This window comes from Schistocerca serialis, chromosome 11 (genome assembly GCF_023864345.2).
Source record: "Schistocerca serialis cubense isolate TAMUIC-IGC-003099 chromosome 11, iqSchSeri2.2, whole genome shotgun sequence".
Classification (NCBI taxonomy): Eukaryota; Metazoa; Arthropoda; class Insecta; order Orthoptera; family Acrididae; genus Schistocerca; species Schistocerca serialis.
The window spans coordinates 157,185,667-157,209,659 of record NC_064648.1 but is presented as its reverse complement, the minus strand read 5'-3'; the positions used below and the strand labels follow the sequence as shown (position 1 = coordinate 157,209,659).

Here is a 23,993-nt window from a genome sequence, read left to right as displayed (position 1 = left end):
TGCTAGAATAGTTTTTCTTCCCATTCACATGTTTGCACTTATAGGCCTAACACTTAACTCCTGAATAATATCCATACAAATGTTTAATGATGTATGCAATGTAAAGGAAATGTGCAAACAGGAACACACACACACACACACACACACACACACACACACACACACACACACACACACACACACACACACACACACACCAGTTTTCTCAGCTTCAATCCATAAAGCAAATTGTGGCCAAGTGCCTTGAATGTCAATGGAGTTTTTTTAGCTTTTTGTGAATATAGTGCTCAACCAAATATTCCATTTTATGCAAAATTGCACAATTTTGCCCTACATACTGCATCATTAACAGACAAATCTAAGAACTTTGCATGCCTTCTCTTTTCTTGTTGGTATGAATGTTGAACACATTTTGCTCATTTAAAAATTCTACACAACACTCCTTTGGACTGCATAACTGTGGGTGAAAGATTTTCACCTTTCAACACACCCCAGTTACAATCTAACTGGGAGAGTTTTTTATAATAGTTCGCAAGTTGTACAAACATTCCTTTCCTTTCATCACATCTGTCAAAACATGTAATTCATCTCATGTCTTAAGTGGCCTTGATGCTCTTTCTAGCACTACCAAAAGAAGAGATGACCTGCCAGTAACTTGGTTGGTGTTCTTCCCTCTCATTTGTCCACATTCAGATGTGTGTTTAGAACATCTGACATGCTCAGTATTGGTCTGCATGTTTGGAAGTACTCCTCGACATGCATTTTTCTCACTCTGACATCAGAAACTCAGTTCAGCCAATGTTGACATCTGAATTCCTGCTCTGTGTGACAATAGTTTAAGTATGTGTTCTCTCCCACTCAAATTTGCAGATTGTCCTTTGGTAACTCTTCACCTGAATAACAACTATTCTGCATCTGTTTGTCATACAAATGCTTATCAAGCATTCTAAATTAATACTGAGGAAATCTTTTCCCCTTTTCTTTGTTATAAATTTTCACACCCCATATACTGTACATGTATAACAGAGAAATGCACCACTATTACAGAACGGCATATTATGTCATGCCATTGAATTTTATAAAGAATTACATAAAACAAGTAAACAAATGGAAGTAAACGGATTCAAATTGATTGTGAAGGATTACCTGTCAAGCACAACTTTACTTGAGTGTGTAGAAACACAGAACTGTAGTGCCAGTTTGGATTGCATTAGTAGAGTGTACAAATAAACAAAATATTGTATAGTATCATTTCTTGCTAAGAATGACTTGTAAAAGTTCAAGAAATGTTTATAGTACTTAAGAAATGGGTTAATATATTTTTATACTGTGCAGTTATAGATACACAGCACCAATAAATAAATTAATTAATTAATGGTCCTACACGACATAATATACCCTTTGTTTTTTTTTATTAATTTTTCTTTAATTGCAAGCTCTCTAACAATGTACACAGGCAGTAATTTCAGTTTAATGTAGTCTCACAGTGGGAGCAGCTTGGAATTTTTCACTTTTTAAATCACAAGCAGAGGTGAAGCAAGCAATAATAGAAAAAGAAGTAAAAAGAATTGCAAATACTGATGTTCGACCCTAAAGCCTTTTGCACCCTTAAACTGTTGCTTACTCTCCAAGCTTGCAACACTTACAAAAACAAAAACAAAAATAGTTATTCATAAGGTAAAGAGCATTACACATTCATTCACTCATTCATTCATTCATTTATTTATCATGTTCCATAGACCCCACCAATGAGAATCCTCAGGGATGTCTAATGAATGAAGGTGTACATTAATATGAGACAAACAAAGCACAGAAATTCCTTCTCTGTTACAAAAAAATGGCTCTGGGTACTATGGGACTCAACTTCTGAGGTCATTAGTCCCCTAGAAGTTAGAACTAGTTAAACCTAACTAACCTAAGGACATCACACACATCCATGCACGAGGGAGGATTTAAACCTGCGACCGTAGTGGTCTTGCGGTACCAGACTGCAACGCCTAGAACCACACAGCCACTTCGGCCGGCCATCTCTGTTACATGTTGAGAACTATCACTCCACTGCTCAATGCTATTCCACCTTATGTCATTTACATACTTAGTTATATTACATGACTGCTGTTTATCCACTATTAGTAGTGTAGTATTCACTTAATTACTGTTCTCTCTTTCAAAGAAAATATTTTTACATCTATAAATACTGAGTCCTGTTTAAAGTGCATTGTTACTTGTTATAGAGTGTCATAAGAAACACTATTATCTACCATGCACATAACAGAAATTTAGATCCCCCAATTATGAAAGCCCAGATAATTTGCAGAAACAGTAATGAGATGTGTTTTTAATTATTTTTTGAATGGGTAGGGATCCCAAATTTTTGGCTTTATGTTAGATGGGTGCCCGCTGAGTATCTTATACATAGCTCTATTCTCCACCCTGGACAACAAAGCAATGTCTGGTTGAGAATTATTTTCATGTCTTGTATTCTTAATGTGAATATCACAGCTCAATTGAACCTGATTTTCTTTATCAACAACAAAAAATGTTAAGAAGTAAATGAATAAGAATTCCAAGCTCCTTAAAAATACCTGTCTAAGATATACAGTTATCTGCTTTACACAATATTCTTACTGGTCAGTTCTGCTGAACTTTATTTACTTTAATTGCACTGCCACAGAAGAAATCCCATAAGGCAGCAGGGTTAGAAATCATGCAAAATAAACCACTGCTCTTGTCTTTAGGTCAACACAATAGGAGATGCATCTATTGGCATAGCATATTCAAACAGAGCTTCTTCATTAACTTATGTATGACCATTAATGTCTACTCGTGTAGTTAAAAAGTAATTATTGTTTGCTTGAAATTCCATAATACGAGTTTGTGTGAGGTTAGGACTTAAACCATTAGCCGCAAAACACTTATATGCATATTAAGCTCTCATCTGAGATATGACTGCCAGGACTCAGTTTGGACTCTCAGTTAGTATGCTTGTGTCATCAGCAAATATTACAGTATTTGAACTGACCCTTATAGTCAATTGAAGATCATTTATGTAGATTACAAAAAAGAGTGGGTCATGTAATGATCCTTGTGACAATCCACATGTTATGTTCATCCATTCTGAAGCTATTTTCATACCTGAGGCAGAGACTATTAGTGCAACTCTCAACATACTGTTAAGGAGATAAAATTGCCTCCGAATAAGGGGGATGCTGTTAATGCCATTTAACATTTTAGTTTGATAGTTGAGTTTCACAAGATGGCAATGATTGGACTAGGTGCAAACTGCTCTGATAAAAGTTAAGTAAAATGTGGTAATAATTGTAATGTGCATTACAAAAAAGTTAGCAAAGGTATCCAGGGTAATAGTTGTAAATAGAGGTTTCACAAAAACTGTAGCAGAACAAATATGATATTGGTAACGGTGGCCTACTCATAATCATATGCTGCTTGTGTAACAAAAACATGTAAAAAAAAAGAACACCATTATCATATGAGACAAGGCCTCAATAATTCAAGCACTGCAAAAATGATGAAGTATCACAAATAAAAATGCAAAATAGTTTAAAAGTGGACATAGGTAATAGTTTTGTAACATTTAGCTCGTGTGTAACAGAGAAATACTCTACATTGAAAAAAAATGAAAAAGTACAATTTAGAAAAAAATTGTGTAGCAATAGCAGATGAGGAACGATATTTTACACAGATCTGAAATGAATCCAATAAAAAGTTTGTACTTGGGAATGTAGAAGATAGCACCAATGTGTTAAGACTCATGTGTAAAAGTGAGCCTTCAATAACAAATACACAATCTTCAAAAAACAATTCTGCAGTCACGCAAAAATGAATACAAGTAAAATATTCAAGTAAAAATATTCAGAGACAAGCATGCAATGTTTCAAACTTTGTATCAAAGTCTGCTAAGGAGATGTCAGGTCTTGTTAAGCATGGGGTAAAATTCAGAAATGTGATAAGCACTGTAGAAAAAGAATGTATCAATTCTGTAGTAAACCTTGATCACAACAGTTATGAAAAGGCTAGTTTTGCAATGCACGGGCAATAACTGATTGGATCTAGTAAGAAGAGAATCACATCAGATATAGACAAAGCTGTTGATGAAATAGTGTGCTAGAGCAGCTGTAAAAACAAACAAGCCATTACCTTAAATGCTCACATGCAGAGAAACTAGAGAAATGGGCTGATTTTCCAAACTTCATCTGGCCCAATATTAACACGCAGAGCAAGTATTCAACTCACCTTTACCTTGCAACCAAACTGCAGGATCTTCCATTTTTCTGACCATTGCACACATGGTGCAGTAGATGGTGAGCAACAGCAATGAGGAAATGTGTAACATAAATGAAAGTAGATAGGCTTGTTGCTACATCTGAAAGATGATGCCTGTTCCGATTTTGGGACAGTCACATAGGAGTGATGCCAGTAGCACCAGCTTGCTTTAAATACACGCTATAATGGTCCCGAGCATTAATTACCTTTGAGATTGAACATGGTGAAATGGTGTTACTCAAGAATGCCTTTAAGGTGACAAAGATGCCACCATCAACACCTCACTGTGTCTGAACAAGGTCATTTAATAGGGCTATGGGAAGCTAGATGGTAGTCTACATTGTTGCAGAAAGACGTGACAGGAATGTAGCCACTGTACATTATTACTGGCAGCAGTGGCCACGAGAACGTACAGCCGCAAGAAGATGGGTTCCTGATGGACACACAGCACTATCGAGAGGGAAGACCGTCACGTTTGGTGTATGGCTCTAGAGCATTGTATGGCATTTGCAATAGCAATACCAGCAGCAGTTGGCACCACAGTGACACAGTGAACTGTTACAAATCAGTTACTTTGAGGACAGCTCCGAGCCAGACGTCCTGTAGCACGGATTCCACTGATCCCAAACCGACACCATTTGCGACTGCGATGATGTCAAGTGAGAGCACATTGGAGGGCAGGGTTGAGGTATGTTGTGTCTTCTGATGAAAGCTGCCTCTGCCTCGGTGCCGTGATGGCTCTGTGTCGGTTAGGAGTAGGGCAGTCGAGGGCCTGCAACCGGCCTGTCTGTGTGTTAGACACACTGGACCTACACTTGGAGTTATGGCCTGGGGTGTGATTTTCTATGACAGCAGGAGCACTCTCCTGGTTATCCAATTCACCCTAACTGCAAATCTGTATGTCAGTTTGGTGATTCAACCTGTTATGCTGCCATTCGTGAACGGAATTCCAGGTTTTTTTCCCAACAGCATAATGCTCACCCACATATCGCTGTTGTAAGCGAACGTGCTCTACACAGTGTCAATGTGTTACCTGAGTCAGCCTGATAACCAGATCTGCCTCCAATTGAACACAAGTGGGACATCAGTGGATGACAACTCGAGCCTCATCCACAAACAGTATTAACCATCCCTGTATCGACCAGGTGTGTCAGGCATAGAACTCCATCCCACAACTTGGCATCCACCAACAGTAAAACACAGTGCATACACGTTTGCATGCTTGCATTCAAAGTTCTGGTGGTTACACCACTTATTAATTCACCAGAATTTCATATTTGCAATGGTATCTTGCACTTACATAAACTATAACATTGCAATGTTACCTACTTAAAAAAATTATCCAGGCAAATCTATTCCTACAATTTTTAATTACTCTACATTAGTTATTTTTGGTGTTGCTATTTTTTCCTAGCCAGTGTATATGTAAATAAATTTTGTAATCACCTATGTCATGCATTGAGGTGCTGGAACTACCTGCCAATTTTTTGCACACATTCCTCACATCTACTGAAGAAATTATTTGTCACACAAAGTGAATGAACTGACCCATGGATATTGTCCTTGAGTTCCTGCAACGTGTGTGGATTTGTTGTGCTACTTTGGCCTTTAGTGTTCCCTACAAATAAAAATGTCATAGGGTTAAATTGGGACTTCAACTGTGCCAGATATTGTTGTTTAATTACTTTGTGAATTGTATGCAAAGAAAAATTTGCCAGATGAACCTCTACTGGAACTTGTTGAAAAAATACAATGCTTCATTCTCTTTAACTCTATTCATTAAAATTGGTTACAAACATCTTGCACATTCCTTTCACTGTTAACTGTGTCATTAAAATTATTGGGCCCATTATTCTGTCATCTCTAACTATGCACCACACTATTTTCTGACCATGAATGGGTTCCTCGTGAAGCAGAATAGCTGTGACAGTGTTCCAAAATTGACAGTGTTCCAAAATTGACAGTTTTGAGAATTAACATACTCACATAAATTGAATCGTGCCTCATCTGAAAACAGAATGAGGTATCAACATAATTCGCTGTCACGCACGTTTCAAAACCCACTTGCAAATATTAACACAGACAGCCCGATCACCATGTTTAAATTCTTCCACTACTATTTCTTTATATGACTTTAGCCCATATAACTTAGTAGTTCTTTGTACAGAGGTACATGAAATTTGTGTTCAATGTGAAAGATGTCCAAAAGACTTTTTAAGGATATTTATTGTCCAAGTGATAAGCAATGTCATCAAGATGAGCTTCTGGACTTCTTGTCATGAGCACTTCCCATTTCCAAATTTTTTCACTAACTTGTGAGTTGCATCATAACTTGAAATTCAAGCATTTAAAAACTTCTGTAGAACATGAGAGGGCTCTGGACGCATATACAAATTATAAATGATCACTCATTGTGCACTGGAGTATTTCGGCATAGCCATTGCTGCATTTGCAGACTCGTGATGTTTGTTTTACTGTTCAAATGGCACTGGCTGGAAAGGCGCTTACTGTGGCACTAACAGGGAGACACAGGGAGCATTTGACATGCCTGCATGGCTCCAGTGGCCGGCAAAGTCAGCCATGTGTGTGCGGTCATTAGATAAATGGAACTCCTTGTAGTTTTAAAAATGCTTTACCTGATAGTGTATGGAGTGGTAATTTTATTATGTATTTGAACATTGAAGGTAGGTCTGAAGTAATGACTAGCAAGCTTTATGATATGCAGATTCATTTAGAAACTATGCTACTATCAGTGAAGGTAATATGTCTAAATGAACAATGGCTTAAAATTAAAAATATCCACTTCCTCAATAAACTTACAGGCTATGAACTGGCTACCAGATTATATAGAGCCGCCGGGTATGGAAGCTCTTGTGTACTAGTTCAGTCCTTGGTAGACTATACAATCAGAGGGAATTTTAGCCATCTGTGTGGAGGAATTACATTTGAAAGTAGTTGCATGGAAGTTACAAATATATTATATATTAATTGTCAGTATGTATCACATCCCTGGGTACCACACAAGCTTGGTATTCTTAGAGAAATTTGAAACATTGTTATATAAAATAATAACTGGAAAAATGTGTGACAAACTAGTTATATTTGCTGACTTCAACACAGATCTAAGTACTGATGGCAAATTTATTAAACTTTAAAAAGCAGAAAGACACTAATGGGCTAAATCTAAATTTTCACCGGTACTCAAGTGTTAGAGTAACTGCTTCAACATTTATTGATAATACTCTAAGCAGTTATAATTCAAATGTGAAAGGAAATAAGTTCTACATGTAGGAGTGTCAGACCATGCAGAGCAATTTGTATCACTATCAAAACTAAATTCAGAGTGCACAAGAAAAATATGTAGGAACTTCAGCCAAGAAAATGTGGAGGTAATTACAGAACTAAGATCATGTGTCGATCAGGAAGCACATTTCTACTGATAACAATTACAATAACTTCTCAACTGAATAAATGAGGATATTCAATTATAAAAGGATAGTTGACCAAGTAATGGATAAATATGTACCCAGTAGAACTATTCCTAATGAGAGGAACCCATGGTATACAGGTACAGCAGAGAAACTTCTATAGAAATAGAGATCACTGCATAATAGGTGTTGAACAAAGCAAATGATCATAGATAGACAGGTGCCAAATTAAACATGTTTGGCCTTCAAGAGAGCAATGTGTGAAGCCTTAAGTAAATACTACAGCACAATGTTGTAAAACGTTCTTTCAGAAAACCCAAAGAAATTCTGGTCATACGTAAAGAATGGTAGTGTCACCATACTTGGGGGGAACAGAAACTAGCAAATGAGACAGAAAGCAAAACTGAGGGTAACAAAGCAAAAACTAAAATGCTTAACTCTGTTTTCAAATGTTCCTTTACAAAGGAAAACCCAGGAGAATTGCACCAGTTTAATACTCATACTGTTGAAAAGACGAATGAGGTATGTATTAGCATCCTCTCTGGGGGACACCACCTCGACGAAGCACTGTCCATGCGGATGGAGAGGCTTAAGCAGCTGCATGAAGCTGAGGGCTATGCCGAAGGTTGAGGACCTACTACTGTTGGAAAGGCCTCAGCTGATGGATCAGACTAAGAGTGTCCCAACACGTCCCATCTTCCCTATCCATACCTAGTACTACCCAACTCCCTGACCCAACCCAAGGTGTGATGTGATCCGTGCCAAGGGGTGCATGGCACATGGGAAGATGTGTTGCAAACCAAGCCTCAGGGATATCAGTTGACCTCCCTCAGTAAGTAGCCTTACACCACGGGGGGTATATGTGGTGTGGACCTTGTAGATCCCCAAATCTCGTGGGACCAATATGAACATGATTAAAGAAAACATAGAAAAACAAACTGAGGAGCAAACAGACCTGAGATATCCAAACATCAGGGACAGTACTGATGGAAGGCATTCCCATTACTGAATCACAGTCTAGACCTGAGCCAGAAGTGGGAACTGTAACTGAGAAGCTAGACCAGATCAAAGGCTTGTCTGGGGCTCAGAGGAGGAAACTACTCAGCGAACAGAGGAAAAAGGAAGGAAGAGAGTGGCTTCCTAAAGACAAGTGGAGGGAACTAAAGAGACTTGAACCTAAGACACCCAGGAAAAACTGTCTCAGGTTGAAGGTAATAAGAAGATCCCCACTACGTCAAAGATAGGATAGGGAAGAATCAAAGACTCCCTCCTTCCTGGATAAGAGAGTCCAGAAAAAAGCGAGGCAAGAAATAGGGAAACTGACCTATAGTACTACAGTCTCGCTTTTTAGGGTGGCAGTTATCCAGGAAGGCTATCCACTGGTGGCCATCACTTCACAGCAGGAGGAATTGGTACAGATGGCCCTCTTTGAAAAGATTGCGAAGGTTGGGAGGGGTGAGGGGGCACTGGCCCAAGACCCAACTTCAGGAGGGTCTATCTAGATCATGGTGCCCTCATTTTTGTCTGTGAGGGGGTACACATGGTGGAATGGCTTAAGGAAAAGGTGCTCATGATATCCCCATGGAAAGATGAAAAGCTGCTGGTTAAGATGGCAGTGGAGCTTCTTAAGACTGCAAACATGGGAACCAAAGATCCTTAAGGAAGTCTCTCCTAGGACTTAGTTTGGGAAAAGAGGGGCCCAGAACCCAAAAGTATCGACAGAAGACTGGTCAACCAGAAGGCTGCACTGGAAGGGCGAACACCGGTAGAGGAGGTCAGAGAGAAGTCCCTGAAGGTGATGCAGGAGCAGGACCTGAAATTGCTTTTAGTGTTCTCACAGGTCACTGTCAGGCTTCTCAAAGATGGAAGCATGACGGAGCCTGGAGGTGCTGCAGATTAATCTGCAGCACAGTAAAAGGGGCCTCTGCAGCCCTGAGTCGCTGCCTGAGAAGGCAGGAAGTGAACGTGGCCCTGATACAAGAACCCTGTTTATATGAAGGTGGTGTATCGGGCCTCAGTGGCACTGGAAGTAAGCTGATCTATGCTAGAAATCTAAGAAACTCCAGAACAAGCATCTATGTAAGAAATGGAATTTCTTTCATGCCAATGATGGATTTGTGCTCTAGGGATTTAGTGACCATTAAAATGCTTCAGTATGAGGACGGCATCACAAGGGAAATTGTTTTGGCCTCAGCATACCTCCCTTATGAAGACAGCTCTCCTCTCTCTTGGAGGTGAGGAGACTGGTAGAGACTTGCCATCAGCAAAGTGACCAACTGCTGGTGGGATGTGACACCAGTGCCCACAACCTAGTGTGGGGCATCAAGGACACCAACTGTAGAGGCGAGTACCTTCTTGAACTCCTTTCAGCTAACAACTTAGAGGCCCTGAATAGGGGCAATGAACCCACATTCAGGAATAGCAGAAGGGAAGTAATTGACACAACCTTTACTTCCATGATGATGGGCAGCTATGTCAAACAATGGCATGTGGTGCTGGAGTCATCCTCATCAGACCACATATACATTAAACTCAAGGATGAAATGGGAATCAGACAGACCATGACCTAAAGGAATCCCAGGAAAGCAGACTGGGATACATATAGGAGGGACCTTGATTTAGAATTATTTGAAATTAAAACCTCGATAAGGAATCCAGTAGAAATGGAGGAAGTAGCAGATGCTCTTACCTCTGCCGTAGTGACCTCATATCGGGACAACTTCATAATTACCAAGAAGTGCACAAATAGGAGTGTGCCTTGGTGGAATAACAACTTAGAAATGCAAAGAAAACAGATACTTATACTGCTTAATATTGTGAGAAGTAAAGGACAATGGGCTAAATATCATGATGCCCTTGTCAAATACAATCTTGCAATCAGACAAGCAAAGGAGGCAACTTGGAAGGCATTCTGTGAGGAAGTGTAGAGCATGGCTGCACAAGCAAGACTGCACAAGATTGTCACTAGGGTACCAACCAATCCAGGATTTACATTGAGGAAGGAGGATGGGGAATATACAAAGACAACACATGAGACGCTGGAACTGCTCCTCAAAACTCACTTTCCTTAATATGCTCTGCCAGACAACACAGTCCACAATGTGATCCTGGAGAGACAATGGTTCTCAGGCACTCGAAGAGAGGACTGCGAATTTGTCAAGGAGTGTGTGTGAACTTTAATAAAATCAATTGGGTGGTGGGAACATTCCAACCATCCAAGTCACGTGACCCAGATGGAATTTTTCCAGCTCATATGAGTCCTATGCAGGCTATTCAGGGTTAGCCTGGCAGTAGGAATCATTCCCAGTGCTTGGAGGGCAGTGAAGGTGGTCTTCATACCAATGCCAGGGGGAATTGATCATACCAAGGCTAAGGATACGAGACCAATCAGTCTGTCCTCCTTCATTCTCAAAACTGTGGAAAAACTGGTTAATGTATGTGTTGGGGAGAGGAGGCTAAGTAGGGCCCCGCTCCATTCAACCAGTGCGCATATCAACCAGGTAAATAATGTGAGACAGCTCTCCACCAACTCATTGGAAGGTGGAGAAAGCACTTCAGTTCCAAGAACTAGCCCTCTGCATCTTCCTGGATATCGAGGGGCCTTCAGTAACACGACCTTCAATTCCATGGTAAGGGCAGCAGAGGTGCCTGACCTGGGGACCACTATATGCGGGTGGACCAGGGCCATGCTTAGTGGAAGGAAGGTAGAGGCTATCATGATGAACGAAAAGATGGTAATTAACAACACTATAGCCTGCCCACGAGGAGGAGTTTTGTCCCCTCTATTGCGGAATCTAGTGGTGAACGAACTCATTATGGATTTAAATTCAAGACTGCGTCTGCCAAGGATATGCAGATAACTTTGTCGTAGTAATACTTGGCAAATTTTCTGATACAGTTAGAAATATGGCACACGAAAGTTTGAGCAGTGTTAAAAATTAGTGCATTAAACAGGATCTGCGTATTAATCCTAAGGCTGTTGAGGTGCCATTTACAAAGAGACATATTCAACACTCAAGTTGGAATCTAAAGCTCTTCAATGAAACTCTACCTGTGAAGGGGATAGTGAAATATCCAGGAGTAACCTTAGATGAGAAGTTAACATGGACCCCTCACATTAACAGTATCTGCTCCAAGGCAAAAAGTACTCTAGTGCGTACTGCAAGGGCTTTGTGGCAAAAACTGGGGCCTAAGCCCCAGGGGTATGCACTGGATATACACCACAGCGATCAGGCCTAGGATTTCCTACAGGGCTGTAGTGTGGTGGAAGAAGGTACAACAGGGGGTTGCAGCTAAGGGGCTTGCTAAGGTGCAGACAACTATATAATAACTCCTATCTGCTTTGACAAGCCTTAATATATAATAATTGCAAGCAGGGAGCAGTGGAAAAAAACAGTTAGACATCGTAGGGGTGACATCATTTGGTTCACTGATGGGTCAAAAACAGACCAACGCATTGGGGCAGGGGTGTACAGGGTTCAACCAAGACTGGAGGGCATCATCTCTCTAGGAAAACTGGCCTCTGTATTCCATACTGAAATTACTGCAATATGGGCATGTGCGGAGGAGAATATGTGTAGGTGCTACAAGGACCATAGCGTCCACATCTCTTCAGACAGCTAGGAAGCTCTGAAATCATTAGCAGCTCCTGCAATAAGATCTAAGATTGTTGCAGATTGCCACAGGGCTCTGGTGGAGCTAGGGGGAAGCAAAAGGGTAAACCTAGTGAGGGTTCCTGGCCACTCAGGGATCTGTGTCAACGAACAAGCCGACAGACTGGATAGGATGGGGGCAACATAACCATTTACTGGACTGGAACCTGCCCTGACAATCACCAAGGCTATGATTAAATTAGAACTATGGAACTGGCTTAGGAAACATCACATAAGATATTGCATCAAGGTCCATAAATAAAAACATGGTAATTTAATAATGCCCATGCCATGTTTTATTAGAAGCTCGGTAATCCTGGGATTGAACAGGAAAGAGATAAAACTCATGACTGGACTGATGACTGGCCATGGGACTAAAAAAAAACACCTACACACACAATGAGTATAATGGAAGAGGACAATAAAAGTAGGATCTGTGATGAGGGTGATGAAACTGCATCACACCTAACCTATGGATGCATGGCACTGGAGAGTAAAAGATACAGAATCTTCATCACAACTACACCTCAAGAAATTGTGTCTTACAAAAAACTGATATAGGGACTCCTTGCACTATTTAAGGGCACTAGTTGGCTTTACTAGATAGATAGATAGATAGGTAGGGTGCGATACCACACAATAAACTTATTTTCGATGCAGGCAGTGGTAGGTTAGACCTAAACCATTTTAGCTTACCTGTTAAAATGAAAACAAATCAAATCAATGTATTAGCATCAGTTGTCTTGAGAAACAGCTGAAATCATTAAAATTGAAAAAAGCTCCAGGGTTTGATGGACTCTCTGTCAGATTCAATTCTAAATTTGCAGCTAACTTAGCTCTGCTTCTAACTATAATCTATCATAGATCCTGCAAACAATAAAAGTGTGGCCAGTTCTTGGAAAAAGGCACATGTCACAGCTGTCTACAACAAGGATAGTAGAAACGATCCACAAAACTACCATAAAATATCCTTGATATTGATTTGTTGTAGAATCTTGGAACATTTCTCAGCTCACAGATATTAGGTATCTCAAACATAATAACTTTCTCGATGCAAACCAGCATCGCTCCAAAAACATCAATCGAGTGGCACAAAAAAACCTGTGTGAAACAGGCTGCATAAATATTCAGTCAGATCTCGATAAGATTTTGAAGTGGTACAAACATTGGCATCTTGTTTCAAATGTTCAGAAATGGAAAACTCTTCAATTCACCTGATGAAAAAATGTAGTATCCTGTGATTAGAGTATCAATGAGTCACAGTTGGAATCAGTCAACTCATACAAATACCTGAGTGGTACTCTTTGTAAAGGTATGATCAACAAAATGGTCAGACAGGCTCAATTAATGGAAAAGCAGGTGGCAGCTTTCAGTTTAGTGGTAGAATACTGGGAAAGTGCAATCAGTCTACACATGAGATAGGGTAAAAGCCACTTGTGCAACCCAATCTATGTAGAATATTGCCCAACTGTGTGGGACCCATACCAGACAGGACTGACAGGGGATATTGGACATATACAGAGAAGGGCAGCATGAATGGTCACAAGTTTGTTTGACCTGTGAGAGCAACATGGATATGCTGAAGAAACTGAACTGCCAGACTCTTGAACATGTAAGTATTTTAACTATCCTGAGAAAGCCTACTAACAAAGATTCAAGAACGGGCTTTAAATGATGATCTAGGAATATACTACAATGTCACTCACGTGGGATCATGAGGACAAGATTACAGTACTTACTGCACGCACAGAGGCATTCAAACAATAATTCTCCCCGCACTCCTTATATGGAACGAACAGGAAGAAATCCTAATAACTGGTACAATGGGAAGCACCCTCTGCCATGTACTTGACTGTGGTTTACAGAGTATGGGTCTATATGCAGTAAAATGCTTCCATTTTGTGCCAGTATTGACTGATTTTCATAAAAGTAGATCATGGGTTGCAAAAGGAATTAAGATGAAGAAACTGCATATGGAGGCAAAAGGTTATCCAATATTGGTTAAATTGAAAAATTGTGCTGCAAGTGAAACTAATGATAAGTAAGAATCCAGTGCCGTATTCGAATCCCTCACTGACCTGTTGATAAATCTCAATAAAACCAGTGGCTATTCACCAGCCAGTAAATATCCTATAATGGCAGAGAAATAACTCAGGCTTTAAATTTTCCCACATTTCCATCTCTGATGTTACGAAAAATCATAATGTCACTAAACTTTTTAACTTAGTGGGTTGGGATGAGGTTCCCCACAATTAAAATTGTCAATCATGGTACTCCACATCCAATGTTCTTCATAATCAACAGTCTTTTGATGAACATTTTCCAGACAGATTAAAACATACTGTTCGTAAAATAGGAAAGAGAGATGGAATGCGAAACTATAGACCTATCTCATTGTAAACAACTTTTTTCCCCAAAAGGACCTACATGTGATCAGATAGAAAATTGTAATTCATCCCACAGTATTATTTTACACTACCAGTACTGTGTATCAGCCATCTTGTGTGACCTTACCAAAGCTTTCAATCCTGCAAACTGTGAGTCCCTTCTCCAAAAACTGACAAGCTATGAAACTTCCGGGCAGATTAAAACTGTGTGCCAGACCGAGAGGAGTGTTAGTTCTGCAAGGTTCGCAGGAGAGCTTCTGTAAAGTTTGGAAGGTAGGAGACGAGGTACTGGCAGAAGTGAAGCTGTGAGGATGGGGCGTGAGTCGTGCTTGGGTAGCTCAGATGGTAGAGCACTTGCCCGCGAAAGGCAAAGGTCCCGAGTCCGAGTCTCAGTCCGGCACACAGTTTTAATCTACCCGGAAGTTTCGTATCAGTGCACACTCTGCTGCAGAGTGAAAATCTCATTCTGGTGACAAGCTATGGTTTTCAAGGAAAATCTCTTACCTGGGTGTCATATTACATGGCAAAGAGACAGCAATGAGTACCTGTTAATAACAATGAGGAGAAATTCATCTGTGGCTGGAAACACACACAATATGGCCTTCTATAAGGATCCATATTAGGGCTACCAGTATTTTTGCATTATATTAATATGCCATGCAAGGTTCAGTTTGATGTCATCCCCTAACCAGATGACTCAACAGCAATAGTCTGCTGTCAAACAGGTAAAGGCTGTATCCTATGCACACTTTGTTTCAGTCATTAGGTACAGTATAATTTTCTTGGGGTTTGAAAAACTAGCCTACTCAAAGCTTTTAGGCTACAAAAAAGATCATCTGAGTCATAATGGAAGCTAAAAAGAAATAACAGTGCAAACTTATTTTGAAGACTAGATCTGGTATCCACTCCAAGTACATATAAACTCACAACTTTCTGAGGGAAACTGCTTCTTGCATCAGTATGAGAAAGCTACACATTACTTAACCACAGACTAAAACAATACGAAAAACTGTACGCTGTATGGGCATGAAATTTATAAATAAAATCTAGAAGTGTAGCACAAATCCAACACATACTGAAGAAGACCTGGAAAAGTATCTGAAGAGTAAATGCTTTTATTGTGTAGAAGATTTTTCTCGTTCAGCTCTTTCAATACTTCATTTGTGAGCTTTAGTATGCTTTCTGTTTTGAGGTTCCTTTACAAAAGACAAACTGAAAGGTGGTTAATGAGTTCTGATTAGTGAAGAGCATCAGTACTGTATCAGAGATTGCTTTCTCAAATACTTTTGAAAGAACTGGAAGGTGTGATACAGATCTGTAATTAGAGGTGGTTATCCTTATCTCGTTTTTTTAGATGGGAGTCAATAAGTACATATAAGAAAACCAGGAAATATGCCCCAAGAGACTGATTCATTGCAAAGATAACTTGAGGGTAGTTATGTCAAGTCAGCACAAGATTTTAATATCCTGCTGGAACATAGTCAGCAGAACTGCTGCTTTTTAATGAGCTAACGACTTATGTAATAACCTTTGGTATTGTATTTTTGAAACTAATGTCTGCTGGTGTAGCGTGAAGCTTCGGCACAAGTGAATCTAACACGTCTGTATTGCATTATTATTTGTTACTTGGTGCAGCCACTGTGAGGAAATGGGCCCTAATGATTGAAATTGGTGGCCAATGATTTGAGTGTTCCCATTTCTGTGAGAACTATTACCTGGGGCTCAGTTTCACTGGATTACTAGTTTTCTTTGTTAAATAATGTTCTGAATAGTTTTTGCCTTATTCTTGGACTGTCTTATTTTTTAATTTATCATGGCATGTGAGTCTTGCTTTTCTAGTAATGGAGTAGCGGACTAGGCAATAATGACGGCACTGTAGTTTCAAATTTTGACTACCGCTTATTCTCTGAATTACAGTATTCTATGATTACAATACTGATGAGTCACTGCTGGAATCGGCCACTTCATACAAAAACCTGAGTGAAACACTTTGTAGGGATGTGAAATGGAATGATCACATAGACTCAGTCATGGATAAAGCAGGTGGTAGAATGCTGGGGAAGTGCAATCAGTCAACAAAGTAGAATGCTTACAAATCACTCATGTGACCGGTTGTAGAATATTGGTCAAGTCTCTGTGGCTTGTACCAAATAGACTAACAGCACATAATGAATGTGCAGAGAAGGGCAACACTAAAGTTTACAGGTTTGTTTAATCCATGGGAGAGTGTCACAGAGATAATGAAGGAAGTGAACTGAAAGACTCATGAAGATAGACATAAACTATCTCAAGAAAGTCTATTAACAAAATGGTGATTCTAGAAATATACTACAACCCCCTACATAGTGTTCACATAGGGATTGTGAGGATAAGATTAGAATAATTGCAGCACAAACAGAGGCATTCAAACAGTCATTCCTCCCATGCTCGATATGTAAATAGAATGGGAAGAAAACCTAAGAACTGGCAGAATTAGGCATAAACTCTGCCGTGCATCTCACTGTGGTTTGCAGAGTATAGATGTAGATATAGGAATGGACCAAGAGCTACACATAAACTGGCATTTTAAAAAATATGAATAGCACAGTATAGACTTAGGTTGAGAACTGCTCGATGAGACAAATGCAGCACGGCGATGACCGACCCAGATATCTGATCTCTGCGAGCGATACCCACCTACTGACACAAAGATAGGTGTTCGCACAGGTCTGGGTGCATTTCCTTTCCCTCTCAAAACTCTTGCTCATTTAAAGGGTTGTTGGGTTGTTTTAGGGGGAACAGACCAAAAAGCGAGGGCTTCAGTCTCATAGGATTAGGGAACAAGTCAGTCGGGCACTTTCACTTTCAAAGGAACCATCCCGACATTTGCCTGAAGCGATTTAGGGAATTACAGAAAACCTAAATCAGGATGGCCGGACGCGGGATTGAACCGTCGTCCTCTCGAATGTGAGTCAAGTGTGCTCACCACTGTGCCGCCTTACTCGGTTCTCATTTCAAGGCATGCGTCCTCCGATTGTGCACAGGTTTGAAACGCAAACTGTTCTTCCAAATGGTTCAAATGGCTCTGAGCACTATGGGACTTAACATCTATGGTCATCAGTCCCCTAGAACTTAGAACTACTTAAACCTACCTAACCTAAGGACATCACACAACACCCAGTCATCACGAGGCAGAGAAAATCCCTGACCCCGCCGGGAATCGAACCCGGGCGTGGGAAGCGAGAGCGCTACCGCACGACCACGAGCTGCGGACAAACTGTTCTTCCAAACTCGAATGCCTGGAACATAGTGATGAGGTTTGTGTGCTTATTTCACATTTCGTCCGTCAGTCATGTTTCTTTTGTCATAGTGCCGCATCTGAGGTTATGTTTTTTTTTAGCGTGTACCGTCGGTGAATCATTCTGCAAAACATTAGGCCATTACGTATATGTTGCATGCCCATGAGTACATAGAGAAATAAATAAGATGAAGAATAAAAATTAGGTCACAGTAGAGGTAAAAAGAGAGATGGAAGAGGTGAAAATCGTTAAGGCCACCCAAGAATATAGGGTTACATATAGGGAAAAGAAGAAAACTAAGAGAAAAGAGACTAAATCAACATATTATGAAAACAAGATAGCAACGTCAACAGATATCACTAAGAACATGTGGTCTCTCATAAAAGAAAAGAGGAAAGGTGTAGGTGTGGAAAACACTGATAACATAACACTTGAGGTAAATGGGAGAGAACTGAGGGATGCACAAAACATCAGCAATATTTTAAAGAAACACTATATTGAAGTTATGGATAAATTAATAACTCAAATTAATATTTCCAAAATAAACACAATAAAAATTCCATTTGAAACAAAATGCTTATTTCTGACCCCAACTAATGAATCAGAAACTGTAAAACTAATACATAGTCCAAAAACAAAAAAACAAAAAAAAAAAAAACACTGAGAGACTTGATGGTATACCCACTAAACTAATTAAATGCTATTTACAATGGGTAGTAAACCCATTGGCCAGTCTGATAAACTTATGTATATAAAAAGGAATATTTACAATGTGCCTGAAAAAGAGTAAAATAATCCCTATACATCAACGAAGCTGCAAAAAAGACCCAGGAAACTACAGACCGATAACTATTACATCTGTACTCTATAAAATAATGGAAACCACAATGAAAAATTATTAAATTTTACACAAACTTGCAATATTCTGAATGATGAACATGATTTAGAAAGGGCAAATCTACCAAAACAGCAATAGCTGAATTCGTAGCACTGGTAACTAAGGCACTTGATGAACAGAAGAAAGTCTGTGGTATGTTCCTGGACCTATCTAAAGCATTTGATTGTGTATGCCATGACATCCTATTAGAAAAGCTTCATCATTATGGCATAAGGGAGAAAGCAGTAGACATCATTAAATTGTTTTTGGAAAATAGAATTCAGTGTGTAGAAATAAAGCAAAAAGTAAAAATAATATTACAAGTGTCTTTTCAAATTATGAAATTGTTAAATACTTAGTTCCCCAAGGATCTGTTCTTGGTCCACTACTTTTCATTTTGTATGTCAATGATATGACCAAATCAGTATCTGATAGTGTCGACATGTATGCAGATGACACTTCATTTGTTGTTACCAGTTTTACAGCAATCTCATTATAAATGGAACCAAAACAACATACATAAAGAAACATGCAAAACTCTTTGCCTCTGAATATGTCTGCTTGTGTCTGTATATGTGTGTGTGTGTGTGTGTGTGTGTGTGTGTGTGTGTGTGTGTGTGTGTGTGTGTGCGCGCGCGCGCGCGCGAGTGTATACCCGTCCTTTTTTCCCCCTAAGGTAAGTCTTTCCGCTCCCGGGATTGGAATGACTCCTTACCCTCTCCCTTAAAACCCACATCCTTTCGTCTTTCCCTCTCCTTCCCTCTTTCCTGACGAAGCAACCATTGGTTGCGAAAGCTACAATTTTGTGTGTATGTTTGTGTATGTTTGTGTTTGTTTGTGTGTCTATCGACGTGCCAGCACTTTCGTTTAAAATGCAAAGAAAAAGGTTTTGAAATTGCAGGTATGGGTTACAATGAGTCAAGAGTATTTTGTGTGTACCAATCCTCAAAAAAATGTCAACTCTATTATAAAAAAAAAAAAAAAAAAAAAAAAATGAAAGGTTGTGTAATATGGGGTGATTTTAACACTGATATGGGAAGAGTGACATAGAGAAACCAAAACTTTGAGGAGCTGCTATTACAATACAACATGAAGGCAAGAGTTGTGGAACCAACAAGAGTGACTTTGGAAACAGTAAATTATTGACAATATTATCACTAATATAGATAGCAATGCATATACAACAAAGGTTCTGCAAACAGGAATTTCTGATCATTTTGGTCAGCTTTGTGAAGTATATGGAAATCTGAACTCACAAAAGGAAGATAAAAGTGTAGAAAGAGATGTTAGGCTTATCAGCCAACAAAATATCAACATCTTCAAAGTGATGTTAAGAAAAGTACAGTGGATGGACACGTTTTGAGCCCAGGGAACAGATGAAAAATACAATGCTTTCAAAGACACCATAACACATTACTTCAAATTAGCATTTACAAAAACCAAGAGGAAAAGAAAAAAAATTTCAAAAATAAGCAGTGGATCACGAAGGAAATAATTGAACAGAGAGCTACCTTAAGAGAAATGAAACAGGGAGAAAATATTGAAACCTACTGGCAACACGAGAAGAAATACAGGCAGTTGACAATACAAGAAAAAGCAAAATCAATTAATGAGACTATTTCAAAACCAACAAATAAAATGAGAGCAGCTTGGAATATCATTAACTCTGAAACAGGCAAGAAAAAAATACTCACAGAAAACAAATTAAATGGAAACTATGACAGTAAATAACAAAATAATCACAGATAAAACAAGTGCCAACATCCTCAAAAATTACAATGCAGATGCAATAGAAAAACTGAAGCATGGATATAATAGCCAAAGAATTCACCAAACTGTCATGATAGATAAGCCATGGCACTCAATGTTTGAGAAACCAGTGTCTGAAAAGGAACTGACATATGTTATGAAAATGCTAAAAGCGAAAAAGTTGTTGGACATGATGAAGTGCCAAACTACCTAATCAAGTAGGAAGCAGCAGAAGTAATTATGCCACTACGGGATATTACCAACCACTCTTTCCAAGAAGTACTATTTACAGATAAACTCAAATTAGTTAAACTTGTACCTGTATACAAAAAGGGAAAGCAAGATGACCCTAACAACTACAGGCTAGTATCAGGCTTCTCCAAAATATTACAAATTCTCATGCTAAACAGACAAACTGCTTATTTCGATCTCCATAATGTAATAACTCCAGCACAGCATGGACAACAGAAAGGGAAATCAACAGAAACAGCAACTGAATCATTAACAGAATCAATTGTACAGGCCTTGGACAACAAGATGGTAGTGTCTGGAGTTTTTCTTCATTTATCCAAGGCATTTGACACAGTTCAACATACAGTTCTAGTAAAGAAAGTAGAGAATGCTGGTATTCATAGACATGCAGCACACTGGATAACATCATATCTAAGAAACAGGAGGCAATATGTAACCATTAATAACTTATAAAGATCAGATGTTAGAAGCATTATGTATGTTGTAACTCAAGGTTCTGTAATGGGACCTGCTCTCTTCAATTTATTTGTGAATAATATACAAACATGTGAAACTGAAATCAAAATACTTTATGCAGATGATATGACTGTGCTCAATGTTACCAATAATTTGGAGGCAATTGAGCAAAATATATTCATATCATTCAGCAGTACGTCACAATGGCTCTCTGAAAATGACTTAATTACTAATCTTAAAAAACAAAAAAAACTATGTACATGGTCTTCAAAAATAAACAAAAAGAAGAACATATGTATGTTTTCTTAGATGAAAAAGGACTGGAAGAAGTAGCTTCAGTTAAGTTTTTGGGCATTACAATAGACAGCGCGCAACATTGGAAACAGCAGATAAATACTGTTTCCAGTAAGCTAAGATCAGTGATAGTTATAATGAAACAACTGATTCAGTATACTCACCAAGACCTCTTGTGCACTGCCTATCATGGACTTTTTGAACCATATGTGTGATATGGAATAACAGTATGTAGGAACTGAACTATCACAGGGATGAAGAGAATATTCACATTACAGAAGCAAGCCATTCGAATTATATTCAAAAAGAAGCAAAAAGAATTGTGTAAAAGTTGTTTCAAAGAACTAAACATTCCAACGTTTCCATCACTGCATGTATGCAAGACCATTGCGAGTGCCCTACATGCTCTCACAAAACTGAAGACTAATGAGACTGTTCATACACACAACACAAGGAACAGAAAACAACTGCAGTGTATTCCACATAGACTTAAGATTTTTGAAAAAGGACCCAAATACTCTGGTAACAAGTTAATACAAGCAATGCCAAGGGAATAACAAGACCTCAAAACGGAGGAAACGTTCTCCACAACTCTAAAAAGTTACAGATGCAAGGAGAATTTTATAGTGTAGCTAGCTACATTAACAAACAGTGATCAAAAGTTTATCCTGTGAGTGATAAATTTCACACATCACAAAAAAACTAGCAACAGAAATCAGTGTTACATAAATTAACTATAATTAGGAACCACTGATGTATAATACACGCTAATTATATGTCACAAAATTATCATATTTTTGTATGTATCATGTATCATAAGTCATTTTGTACCACGTAATATTATGAATATACTGCATCATAAGTCATTGAGTACGATGTAATACTGTGAAAGTTTTTTTTTTTTTTCTTTGTTGTTGTTTTGAAACCTGTCTACTGGCGTCAGGCAGGCCTGCAGCAGCATACTACGCCGCTCTTTGGCCTCAGAGAAACACAAACAACATACAAATGAAGACAATTAGAGAGACAAAAAGATGGTGGACATAAAAACGGAGAAAATCACGTTTTAAAATACACGGTGCCGTTCACTGTTGTACAGTCCAAGATAAAATTGTTCAGACACTTGGACACATACAGAGACGAAAATTGTCAAACGTGAACGTAGGTGCACAAAATGAATAACACTGAACGACTTAAGCACAAAACGACGGCACACACAGAAGCACGAGGCGTTGACTCCGGCGCGCGAAAGTTCACTAAACGTGTACGAGTCCGGGGACCTGCCAAGAGTGTGAAAGCTCGTATGTATATTTAATATGTAAGCAAGTATTAAAATTGGTGTCAGTTTCGGCTGTCAGAAATATTGTCACCTTACCTTTAGTCTACAAATGCTGGTTTGTAAATCTATTTTGATGTAATTGTCGCTGTTAAATCACATGAATGAACGGACAGAGCAAAGAGAGAAGAGCATCACGACTTCTGTATGCAAATGATTATGCCACAGTTAGCGCTGTTAGTGTTAACGTTTAACAAAGCTTTCTCGTACTGCTGACACAATTCAGACGGCGCTGCTACGCTGCCATCTGTTGGCCACACCGAGAAACTAATGTTTTGTCACGCTGGTCAAGTTAACCAAATTCAGTTCGTAATTTGTTTCCTATTTTTAAGATCTTTGTTGCTGTAAATGCAGTAAGACTCATATCACAACTACACATATTTTGGTCGTTTATGGAGTGGCTATAAACGAACGTGGATCTGAAATATTTATAGTGCTTATATCTCCTACTCGCTTCACGTATATGATGGTTGATTCTATATATATTTGTTGATACATAGGTAAATTCGTCCAAAATTTTTACAATCATTGTAATTTTAGGAAAAGTTTGGTTAATCAGTAGATTAACTGAACTTATAGGAGGAATATGAAATTTGGTGAGTGGTAAATGCGGTTAAGCTGTTTGGGATTTGGGAGTTAAGCACGCGCAGTAGCGTGCGTTTCGTATCTTGAAGTGGTTATTCACAACCAGATGCTGAAAAATAGTTTACCGGTCATATAACTACGGCGGAAAAAAGTAAAATAACATGTACAGCTTGTGCTGTATCTGCTAAAATATTTGATAGTTCAGTGGCAAACAGACAGTAAAACCCAAATGGTTAGAACATCGGCACTGGATCAGAAAATGGTGCATTGTTAATAGTCAGTTGCAGTAAGAACAGAGTAGTGAAGGAATACAATAGAATAGAAAAATTTTATTGCTTTTAGGCCATTAAGGCAATAGACAAAGTCATACATGTAACACAAAATAATTCATGTTGCATGGAGCAATAGGTTTGTTATT

The 23,993-nt window shown here is 38.9% G+C and overlaps 2 protein-coding genes and 1 long non-coding RNA gene across 5 annotated transcripts in view; 1 reads left to right on the top strand and 2 right to left on the bottom strand.

Moving 5' to 3' along the window:
• The window catches only part of LOC126426830 (F-box/LRR-repeat protein 14-like), a 624,998-nt gene that overhangs the window by 267,866 nt on the left and 333,139 nt on the right, over positions 1-23,993 (top strand). The window lies entirely within an intron of this gene.
• The window catches only part of LOC126426833 (uncharacterized), a 158,127-nt gene that overhangs the window by 4,643 nt on the left and 129,491 nt on the right, over positions 1-23,993 (bottom strand). The window lies entirely within an intron of this gene.
• LOC126426836 (uncharacterized) overlaps positions 1-23,993 on the bottom strand; it is a 409,903-nt gene that overhangs the window by 304,631 nt on the left and 81,279 nt on the right. Inside the window, exons 1-2 of one of the 3 annotated variants that reach the window (XR_007576435.1) lie at positions 23,030-23,206; positions 22,489-22,934 (exon numbers count right to left, since the gene is read on the bottom strand). The exons of 1 other annotated variant lie outside the window; for it this stretch is intronic. This is a non-coding gene — a long non-coding RNA (uncharacterized LOC126426836). Of the gene's footprint in view, positions 1-22,488; positions 22,935-23,029; positions 23,207-23,993 lie in introns of those variants that run through there. One more of the 3 variants, XR_007576436.1, reaches the window with a different exon arrangement.